This window comes from Spinacia oleracea, chromosome 3, assembly GCF_020520425.1.
Source record: "Spinacia oleracea cultivar Varoflay chromosome 3, BTI_SOV_V1, whole genome shotgun sequence".
Classification (NCBI taxonomy): domain Eukaryota; kingdom Viridiplantae; phylum Streptophyta; class Magnoliopsida; order Caryophyllales; family Amaranthaceae; genus Spinacia; species Spinacia oleracea.
In genome coordinates, this window is record NC_079489.1 from 16,950,684 (window position 1) to 16,962,982 (window position 12,299).

The 12,299-nt window shown below is 31.9% G+C and overlaps 1 pseudogene; it reads left to right on the forward strand.

The window, feature by feature from the left end:
• Positions 1-8,404: 8,404 nt before the first annotated feature.
• Positions 8,405-10,875, forward strand: LOC110805809 (11S globulin seed storage protein Ana o 2.0101-like; annotated as a pseudogene).
• Positions 10,876-12,299: the final 1,424 nt, after the last annotated feature.

Here is a 12,299-nt window from a genome sequence, read left to right on the forward strand (position 1 = left end):
ATATTGAGCATTTTTTGGGGTTATCATCTCTAATAAATTGATCAGTTGATAATATTCCAGAAAGATATCCAATACAATCTGTTTTTACAAAAAGCCGATATTAACAGTAAATAATATAAAAAAATAAATATAATGTACCAAAAACTAAGTAGATTTTTATACCGATTAACACACTGTTGTCCAGCTCTTTTAGTGCTTCATAAGACTTAAAATCAAAACCATCCATAGGAATGGTCGATGCAACCACTTCTACGGCTTGAGCTTGAGTAAACATTCTAAAGTTAATTTTGTATGGATGCATCGTGGGTTTATAGTCTCCAGCATTCTTTCCAACACCAAAATACGAAATATTGTACGCTTGTCCTTCGAGGAAAACATTCCGCCATTTTGAGATAAAAGATTTTTTAATAGAAGCTTGAATCTTGCCTCCCTAGTATGCAATAAAAATAAAATAAAAAAAGTAGTTAGCAGCATACTAAAACTTGAATATTAATATCGAGTATAGCACAATATGAATCATGTGTTTCACTCGGATTATTGAAGGCAGGAACGTTCCATAGTCGGATAACCCTTGCTTGTATCGTTATGTTTTCTATAGAAGGATTAATAGTGTGTATGGGTGTAAAATTGCTGGCCATTTTTTTTTTCTCAGACTTCACGTATATTTGATAGATAGATGCTTGATATTATTGTTTGTTGAGAAGGGAGTATTTATACCCGGTTGAATTCTAGGTTACACCCTAATTTGTTGTGATTATTCTGGATTCTTGGGATTACTGGATAAGCAGGGAGTATTTTATTATTTTATAATCTTATAAAATTTCGTATTTTATAAGTTTTGTACGTAATTTCTGAGATATTTTTGTAATCTTGTTCTATGCTTTCCTATTTTGCAGGGAGTTAGGGAATTATTCAAAAACTGAACGTGAACTACATAATGTAAAATATGTTTGAATAAAAATACATTATTTGTAGATTATTTTTATAAACAGTTGTACATTATGTAAAATTGTAAACCGTAGATTAGTTTTAATTTATTCTTTTCTTTTCTTTTCTATTTTTAAGGGAAGTTCATCAGCTGTTAAACCGTTTTTATCCCCTAAATTTTAGATACTCCATTTATTTCTGAACTTTATTTTTGTAACTGATTATTCTACAGGATCTTTTCCACGGTATCTTTTCCAGTTCACACAGGATCTTGTGAATTATTTTTTTCACTGGATATTTTCCACGTTTTTAGTATAACAACTAGTATAGTACCCGTGCGATGCACGGTTTTTATAGTCTATACATAAATTTGTATGGAATTTGTTAGGAAAATATAACTAAATAGAGATTATATATATTCTCCAAATTAAAATTAGTTACTGATAAGTTTATCATTTCTCATTTATCAAACCATTTAAAACAAATAAGAATACATATATAAAATTATTTTCATTCTCATTCACCACTTGTGTCAATCATAAAGTTATTGCATCACTCCTTACTTCGATAGTAATACCCACTTAATACTCGCAAAATCTCTCAATCAACTTTATTACCCGATCTTTTAACACCTACCTACATCATTTACTTTACTAAGGTAAAGATGACTTTTAGGAGAAGCGGGGCCTGCACACCCGTGCCCGCCTACAACTCTCATACCCATTCCCTCCATCCACGATGGAACGATACCCACCCATCTCAATCCTCGTCCCGAGATGTACAAAATAAAATTCACCCCCTCTTCATCACCCCCTCGCGTGTATCTACACCCACCCCAAACCCACACCTAGACTCAACTTTGGTAAAGGAGTTTTTAATTTTACAACTCTATTCTAAAGTCTTTGACAATTTGTTTGTCTAATTAGAGTAATTATATTGACTAAATAAACAAAACATTATAATATATAAGTTAGTAGTAAATTTTATTTAATATATTCATAATCAATTAAGGATTAGAGACGCAGGCAGGTCCAATTTGAAATTTATTATTGCCCCGTCAACCACACCGTATACATTGTTAACCCCCACCACCAACCAAACTTTCCTCCACCCCTGCCCACTTGGAGAGGATCCACGGGGGAATTTTCCAAAAAATCCGCCCCACTAACAATCTGACATCCCTATATTCGATAAAAAAAATTCACTTTTTCTTCCAACTAACTTTTAAATATATTAACATAAGTTTATTACGAAGTATTTTAATTGATTGTATTAGCTATAATATTGATAAAAAATATATATATATTTAAAAGTGACATAGATAATTAAGATTGGGTGAGTGTTCTCAAATCAAATCAATTCAAACTTGCCCCATCACCAAAGTGGGTACATGTTATCCTTATACCCGTCTACCAACAATAAATCTATATTTGTTAGTCAACATTGGTCAACATTAGCAATCATCTACGATTATCTTTGTCGTAAGCCCAATCTAATATCGAAACGCGCGCCATCATCAATTGTGATGCACCATTTACGTATATACATTTAATTTTGCACAAATTTTTAATGTGACATTGCAATCATTTACATTAAGATATAAAAAATATTTTTTTATTGAAAACATATTAATCATCTAAATCTTATGATTTTGGAAATAATTGATTACGATTAGTCAAAATTTCAATCAATATGCCCTTAAGACTTTAATAATATGAGCGGATAAATTATTATCCGTGCTTCGTACAAAGTATTACGATAATGAGAATGTGGAAAAAATTTATTTTTGATATCTATACTAATATATTAAAAGGCGTTGTGGAAAATATATATGTGTCACATAGTACTCTCCTCACGCCACATCATCCACTTACCAAGTATTATGTAATGGACAACCAAAAATCAATGCGATGAGGTTCGAACACCAGACCTTAAGTGTGGATGATATTTCTCATTACCATCTTAACCAACCATCAATTGTGGTTTATCTCTTCACATTAATTTATAAATAAATGTTCACATGAAGTCTAAAACAAATAAATTTTTATGTGACTTTTTAACGTCTATGGACTATTTTGAAAAGAAAAAAAATTAAAGCATTATGACAACCATGAAGAAAAATAATGTCTTAATTCTCATAAGAATCAACTATAGGATTGGCTTACACAGCTACATATATATATCTAATTTGGTGTTTATTAATTTGACGCACTTAGTTCCACGAGAAAATAAATTATACAAATTGTAAGATGATATGATTGAAAACTTATTTGCCATGATAAATGACTTAGCATGTCTGTGTTTGACGAACTTAACGGATATTAGAATACAAGTATTTTGGTCAAGTATTGAGCTCAAGAAAAATCTAAAACTTTAGTTATTCAATGTAGCAACCGGGGCATCGCCTGGGCCACACACTAGTTTAAGATTAAGTATAGGCCAGAGCTCGTCATAAAAAAGTACGTGGCTAGGGGTCTCATTTTGTTAGTTAACATCGGGCTTATAAAATGTTTGAAACAACCTTGTTAAATATATTAAATCAAGAGTTATCATTTGTTATGCATATCCTGATTTATTATATGACACAAATTCTTAAAAAGTTGATAGTATTATAATAATTTTATTGATAGTACATGTTCAACTATTATAAGATTTTCTATGTCGAACGGTTATCATAAATTTCATGCAAAGATTTTTCTTTGGATTACAAATAATAAACGATCAAAGGTAAACGTTCATTATACCATTATTCACATCCATTATACGTAGTATGACATAATTTATAAACAAAACATGATACTCAATTATTTATGTTATAAGAGAGGAAAATCAAAGAGTGACGTTTTTCATCACCACGTTGATTTACCTCTCTTTTATTATAATATATGGAGTACTCCTTCTGTTCTCGAATATTAGTCCTATCTGGAATCTTGTAACTATTCACAATTGAAGAAAATATTATAATTTATTTCCAATACGTATTTCAAAACATATTTATGTGAGATTTTATTTTAATGTTTGGTTTAAAAATATCAAAATTTAATACTTTTTTAACATACGTATTTGCAGATATTTACGTTCAAATATTGAGTTGAAACGTGTGAAAAAAATCAAAAGATGAGTAATATTTAAAAACAGAGGGGGTATATAGATATATATTTATATTAAGAAATTTATTGACATAAGTAAATAAGTACTTTGTAGTATGATCGATTATTACCATAAGTAATTAGAAGATTTTAGGAAAAATATATATGAATTATATTAATTATTACGCAATAGAGTGGTAGATAGATTAGATTACGCAAGTTTTACTCATGTTTAAGAAAATTATATAATTACTATCAACGACGGTGATAATTGTTGAAATTAGTTGCTAAATATACTACATATAAAACAGTAGAATAATTGGCGGTTATATTTATCGAATTTAGTTGTTTAAATATTATAGAGTACTATAGTAATTTTTTTATACACTCTTATAATCTTATTCAAACTTGATTGATTCTCTTATTTATTTGTATTTTAATTATGTAAGTATAAATCAGTAGACTGCTCTTAAATTTTTATAAAAATACTACTATGTACTCTATATAATGGATTAATTATTCGTAGTATATATAATGTTTATTACATTATAATAAAATAAACACCATGAGTGACACGTGTCATTTCTTTGTGCAAATTTTCCCACAAACTTACAAATTTGTCTATAAAATGTTCGTAATATATAATTAGGAAATGGTTATTAATTAAATTATTAAATCAAGAGTGTATACTTTTGTAAGATAAAAAGCTCACGATTTTTTAATGGTGCTAGAAATTAAAACATTAGTAGATACATAGTACATGCCTAAGTAAAATGTCAATATATATTTAAAAAATTTAAGTTATCGAGATTTTATATCGTTGGCTAAATGTCTAAACAATAGTAATGTTTCCTTTTATAAAAAAAATCTTAAATTGGTTATATTTATTATGAAAGTATAGAAAATATAATTTACACAAAATTTCCCATATATAGAGTGCTTTTTTTAAAGGAAATATAGAATCAAATATTCTTATGAGGTGAAAGTTAACAAAAATAATTATAAAATGTTTTATTTTTTATAATTTTTTTGTATGTAAAAGAGAGGCCAATCAATGAGTGACATTTGTCATCACTACATTGATTTCCTCTCTTTTAGTATAATAATATATAGATAGATATTAGGATACCAGTTAAATAAATTTTTATTATTCCATTTCACACGTTTGTTTTTTTTCCACGGGATTTCAGGGGATTTTTTTTATTTTATTTATTCCATTTCACACGTTATTCCAATCCACAGGATCATTTATTTGAAGTTGTTATTGAACCCGATCACTGTTATCATAATATTTCATACGTTTTTTTTAAACTTTTTCTATTATTATCAATTATTTAAAATTTTATGGAAAACAAAATAATTTATTTTTAAATAGTTAAAAAGTAATTTAAAAAAGAAAAATAATAAGGATTCACCAGGAGATGACACGTGTCATTCCTGGTGTCTCTTTATCTATATAGTTATAGATAGATTAGATTAGATTTTATAAATAAAATTGTCAAATAATAATTCTAGAATATCAATTTTGACATGCATATAAAAATCTTTGATATTCTATCACGTAGGATAACTATCATGGTTTATGTGGCGCATAATTAATTACTAGACTATTTCAATTTGTTAAACCAAACACCTTCAAGTCTTCAACCCAAGTTTATCCGGAATTGCTAGAAACTTTACCCCAACATAATCTTTTAAAAAAACCTACTTCATGCAGAATTCTCCCAAAAACAAACCACTAATTAAACATAATCTAATAAAACTCTAATATCCAAATTGTATTATGTTCTTCGGAAACTTTTGTGTGAGACCGCCTTACAGGAAAGACCGCCTTGTTGGCAGTCTTGCTGGCAGCCATGTTGGCGCATGTGCTGACGTCATGCTGACGTCAGCATGTAATTTTTTTTAAAAAAAAAAAAATTTCAAAAAATTTTTTAAATTTTTTTTTTTCGATTTTTTTTTTTTGATTTTTTTTCCAGGTTTAACTAATTGGACTTCAGGCTTAACTAATTGGACTTTAAGCTTAACTAATTGGACTTCAAGCTTAACTAATTTGATTTCAGGCTTAAATTTTATTTTATTTTTTCGAAATTAAAATTTTTAAATTTTTTGGGTACTAACTAAACTAGTGTAAAACATAACTAAAAGAAATAAAATCATAACAAATTGAATAACAAAATAGTTAAGGTATAAAAACAAATAGTTAAACTTATGAGTCGAATAGTTATTAATTTAAAACAAACTTATTATTAACTAAAACTCATAAAATATTAACTAATTAGTTGCAATGCTTAACTAATTGATTTCATTGCTTAACTAATTGGTTTCAGTGCTTAACTAATTGGTTTCGTTGTATAACTAATTAGTTTCATTGCTTAACTAATTGAATCTCAAACTTAACTAATTAGTTTCAGTGGTTAACTTAATTAAATCCAGTGTATAACTAATTGCTTCCAGTGCTTCACTAATTGGTTTCAGTGCTTCACTAATTGGTTTCAATGCTTCACTAATTGCTTGCATTGTTTAACTAATATGTTACATTGCTTAACTAATTTATTACATTGCTTAACTAATTGATTCCGAAACTTAACTTAATAGTTTAATTTTTTAACTAATTGATTCAATTGCTTAACTAATTAGTTTCAATGCTTAAAATTTTATATCTTAACTAAAACTCTGAAATTCGTTATCTAAAACTCAAAAATACATAACTAAAACTCAAAAAATCTTAACTAAAACCAAGAAAATTGTAAGTAAAGCCCTGAATTGAAACTAAAATATACGTAACTAAAACTCAAAAAACTTTCACTAAAACCAAGAAAATCGTAACTAAAACTGATAAATTCATAACTAAAACATAGAAAATCAGAAATTTTAAATTAAACTCGAAAATTCGTAACTAAAATTAGAAAATATTAACTAAATTTCAGAAAATCTTAACTAAAACTCAGAAATTTAATCTTAACTAAAAGATGATAATTCTTAACTAAAATGAAATAATTCTTAACTAAAACAACAATATTCGTAACTAAAACAAAATCAATTATAACTAAAAGAAGCATTCGAATCGAAATTAACTAATTCTTAACTAAACCATCAACATTCTTAACTAAAAGAACCATATTCTTAACTGAAACAAAAGACCTAAAACTAATTAAATAACAGCAATCAATTGCTCATTCGCGACACCGCAAGTCTTAGCAGCCACCGCAAGGCTTCCATTCTGCATCAATTAGTCCGACTACCACACCAACAACATGAACAACACTGAGCACCAGCAAGTCCCGAGCACCGCAACTTCCAGCACCAGGGTGGCGGCTGTAGCCTCCACGGCAACCACCAGAAGCAACCACCAGCGGCAAATCCTCCTCCTGTCAGAAATTCAAAAATAGAAAAAACCTAAATCAAAAGAGGAAATTAGAAAAACCTAAACAATTCAATCGAAACGAAACATAAACCTAATCAAAACAAAAACAAAATCGCATACATAAAAATCAAAATCCAAAAAATCCGGCAACATGATAATTTCAGATAAATAAAATTAAAATCTACAGATTGTAGAAAATCAAACCTGTTTCCTTCGCCATTTATCATCATAATCGACTTCTACCTTCTTCTCTTTCCTTCGTCGTTCTACTCCTTCTCGAATCTTGATGGCGGCGACGAGATCAAAAATCAGTATGGCCGCGGCGGATCTTGCGGTGGCCTAAAACCTAAAATCATTGAAGCCGCAGCTTTGCGAGGAGGTGACCCGCGCAATGCCTCTAACACCCGCGGCTCAACCCGTGCAACGCCACCAACGCCAACGCGGAAGGCGACGACGGCAAGGACGGACACTTCTCCTTCATCTCTTTCCTTCGCCGCGCAGCTCCTTGCTTCCCTATCCCGTCGGCCACCGACTTCTTACGGCAAGAGAGCGGCTCTCCTCCTTCTTTTGATTCCTTCATCGCTATTCTCTATCATTTCGCGCTACTCGCCGGCCACCGTAATATCTCCGCTGGAAAGTGGAGGAGCTCCGCCGCCTGCTTCGTCATTTCCGTCATCAATTTTGATGAGAGTATGGCGGCGTTTAAGGAGAGAGACAGAGAGATTTGGAGGAGAGAGAAAGAAATTAGGGTTTTGAAATGAAAATGGGAAGAAAATGGGTATTTATATTTTCATAAAAAAAAAGTTTATAGTTCTGCCACGTCAGATTTTACGTGGCATGTTAGGTTGCCATCAAGGCGGTCTTTTTCGTAAGACCGCCTTATACAAAAGTTTGTATATGTTCTTATCCAAATTATATAATCCTTATCCTAATCTGTATCTTAGGCCATCTAAACCTATAAATACACCCCTAATCACTCCCATATCTTACGTACCAATTCATTGAGTAAATTGTTCTCAAAGAAAATTAAAGGCTTTAATATTTTTGTTAATCCAAAAATAAAAAAGAATGGAGCTTGATTTGTCACCAAAGTTGTCAAAGAAGATCTATGGAGGTGAAGGTGGTTCGTACTACGCATGGTCTCCCTCGGAACTCCCCATGCTTAAAGAAGGCGACATTGCTGCTGCTAAGCTTTCTCTTAACAAGTTCGGCTTTGCCCTTCCTCGTTACTCCGATTCCTCTAAAGTTGCTTATGTTCTTCAAGGTAAAATTAAATACTCATGCATCTTAAACTTTATTTTATTCACTTATTTATTTATTAGATGATCGATGATATTCATGGTTATATATATTGGTTAAGTATTTGGATGTGCGGTGTTCGTAATTTACTCGATATATTGTTACAACGAAGGTTAATTGTAAATATTTACTTATACTCCGTAGTATGTTAATTAGTTTTGAACAATATAAATTATTATGTTTTTATTATTATTCAATGTTAGTATAGATATGATCGATTGTAATACTACGTACAAATGTACAATGATTGATAGATTGGACGATTAGTACTCGTATAGTTTTGTTGAATTGAAGAATATATATAGGGCCGGTCATACGGAGTATATTACATCTTGAATTCGTTACCAATATCATTGCATAATTGTTGTTGTATTGTTCATGTTTTTACTCCATATATATTACTCCGTAATTATTAATGGAATGCTAAAGTATGTCATTATTTACATATTGTTATATCAATTACAAACTTTTATATAAGACGGTCTTACCCAAATAACCACCTTGGCGTGTGATTCAAAGCGTTAAATTTATGTGAAATACTATTTACATATATATCTAGTACTACGTTTGATTCATGCTAAATATTAAGTATTGACATGATTTTTTTAATATTTATCAGGTGAAGGAGTAGCTGGAATTGTCCTTCCCGAGCAAGAGGAGAAAGTGATTGCAATCAAGAAAGGAGACGCCATTGCCCTCCCTTTTGGTGTAGTAACCTGGTGGTACAACAAGGAGGACACTGAACTAACCGTCCTCTTCTTAGGTGAAACCTCTAAAGCTCACAAACACGGCGAATTCACCGACTTTAACCTCACAGGACCAAACGGAATCTTCACCGGATTCACAACCGAGTTTGTAAGCAGAGCATGGGACTTACCTGAACAAGTAGTCAAAACCCTAGTCAACAACCAATCCTCAAACGGAATAGTCAAGCTTAATGAATCCAACAAAATGCCTGAACCAAACAAGGAACACCGCAATGGAATGGCATTGAACTGTGAAGAAGCACCTTTAGATGTTGACATTAAGAATGGAGCTTAATGGGAAAGCTATGTGCTCTCCTGGATTCTCGTGTGACTCGGCACTTCAAGTGACTTATATTGTTAGAGGAAGTGGTCGTGTTCAAGTTGTTGGAGTTGATGGTAAGAGGGTGTTGGAAACAACTATTAAGGCTGGAAATCTGTTTATAGTGCCTAGATTCTTTGTGGTTTCTAAGATTGCTAATGATGAAGGTTTGGAGTGGTTTTCTATCATCTCTACCCCTAAGTAAGCACTAAGCACCTTCTTTCTTCTTCTTTTTTTATATTTATTGTGTTATATAATTTTATTTATTGTGTTATATAATTTTGATTAATGTGATGTGAAATACTAATACATTGACTTAATTTGTGTGGTGTTTGCAGTCCTGTTTTCACACACTTAGCCGGGAAGACTTCGGTGTGGAAGGCGCTATCGCCACAAGTGCTGGAAGCAGCCTTCAATGTGCCAACGGAAATTGAGCAGCATTTTCGCTCAAAGAGGACTTCCGATGAAATCTTCTTCCCTCCTTCAAATTAAGAATACACTTAATTACTCACAAGAATTTTACTTGTGTTTAGACTGCTACAATAAGCGATTTTCTCGCATAGTAGGATAAGTTAAAGAATTTTATTTTATTTTTCGATTTTTCAATGTTAATAGAATAAACAATTTCTTTTTTTTGACATTGGATAAAAATACAAGGAAACAAAAACCTAATTAATCATAGAATAAACAATTTCCTGGCATAATGGGATATATACTTTTGATTTTAATTAATTTCCGGATGTTCAATGAGAATTTATAGGCGGTGTTTCATAGAACGGATCTTTCTGTAGATTTTACCTCCCCATCTCATCCAATTAATCATATTAATTGCCATTATATCAACATGATTGTTAATTTCACAGAGTTCCTCAAGAGGGGGGTGAATTGATATTTTACGGTTTTACAAAAATTAAACTACTAGGAACAGAAACAATAAAATATGCAAGAGAGGAAAAAACCACGCCCCCTTTGGGGACTTAAACACATTCACTAATTAGGCAAAACAACTCAGTTTCCTCAACTGCTTCTCCTCACAGATCTCTTGTAAGATCTTCTCTCTTGCTCAAGTAAGCCTGACTCAGGCTTATCATACAATATCTCAACACTTTTGACTGAAACAAAGTAATATTAAACTTAATACTAAATACTAGATATAAGACCACGTAACAAATACTGCTCTATAAAGGTGTATATATAGGAAACAAAGAGTTTACCGTAGATTCTAATTCAACCCAATTTAGGACTCTTTTCAAAAGATATATTTTCGCAAATAACATCTTTAAAACGCGTTTAGATAAACTCAATCCTTACGGATTTGAGAGTTGTGAATTAACTTAAAACGTTTAAGAGTTTAACCTTAAGTAAAATAGTAAAATCAGTTTTGTAAATCGACACTTATCTTTTATAAAATAAAACTGATTTAGGACTCTATGAAATATTCTGTTCCCATACTAAGCTGTATTTGTTTCTACTGATCTTATACCTTTCTGGACTCTAATTGACTTGCTGGGCTTCATACTCCTTGGCCCATGATTCAATCTGTCCATACTCTTTAGACTTGTATTCTTCATGATGTTGGACTTAATTTCCACGCTGCTTCACTTCTTGCCTCGTTGTGTACTTGTCCTAGCTTATAGTGACTTGCTCCTGTCAATCCTTATTTCAACAATCAGTAGAGTGTAAGCTTGTCATCATCAAAACCCAGGAATCAACAATTTCCCCCTTTTTGATGATGACAACCTTACAGCTTAATAAAATTAAAATATATAAGAATGACTGAGGAATGGAACATGTAACCTGACAGTCAAGTACCAAGATCAATCTTAGCCAGGTACAGAAGAGTCACTGAGGTGTCGAACCTATGTATAGACACCAATAGTTTTGAACACATGTTGCCCCTCTTAATATCTTCCCCTTTGGAATTATCAAAAAGGGTGCTAGGGAAAAACGGTTTCTCGACGGAGAGGAAAGAACATATGTGAATTATGTTACCCTTCCAAGCAGATTGACATTATGCAGCTCAAGTCGGTCAACGAGTTTGACCGCACCCCTGCAAGCAAAACAAGGAAAACGCAACAAAGAGCACAATACAAGCAACCAATTCTACAAGTCAATGTGGGTCAACTATCAGAACGTAGGAAAAGCGCACTAATGATCATTAGTCATAAACTTGGCGCATCAAAACCAACCAAAAAAAATTGTTTAGAGAGCAAACAGAGATGAAATTGTTTTTGAGATAGCAGAATTATAGGGGGTGGGGTAAGATCTGGTTGTAGCAGGGTCAGGGTTGGGGTGCATCATCATCAGCAGGAGCCATCTCTTCTATCACCATGTCAGCTAGGCGCTCCGTCATGTCATTGAAGAACTCAGCCTGGTCCTGCTGCATCTTGTGTATCAGCTCCTGTAAAGATGTGACAGCAGACATCAGAACAATATTGTCTAGCTGCAGTTGATCTACCTTGGTCATTAGGAGCTGAATTGAGCCATCTGGTGAGGGAGCAGCAGACTGAGTTTCCCCTTCCTTGTCCGAGTCAGAATCCTCAACCCGGTAC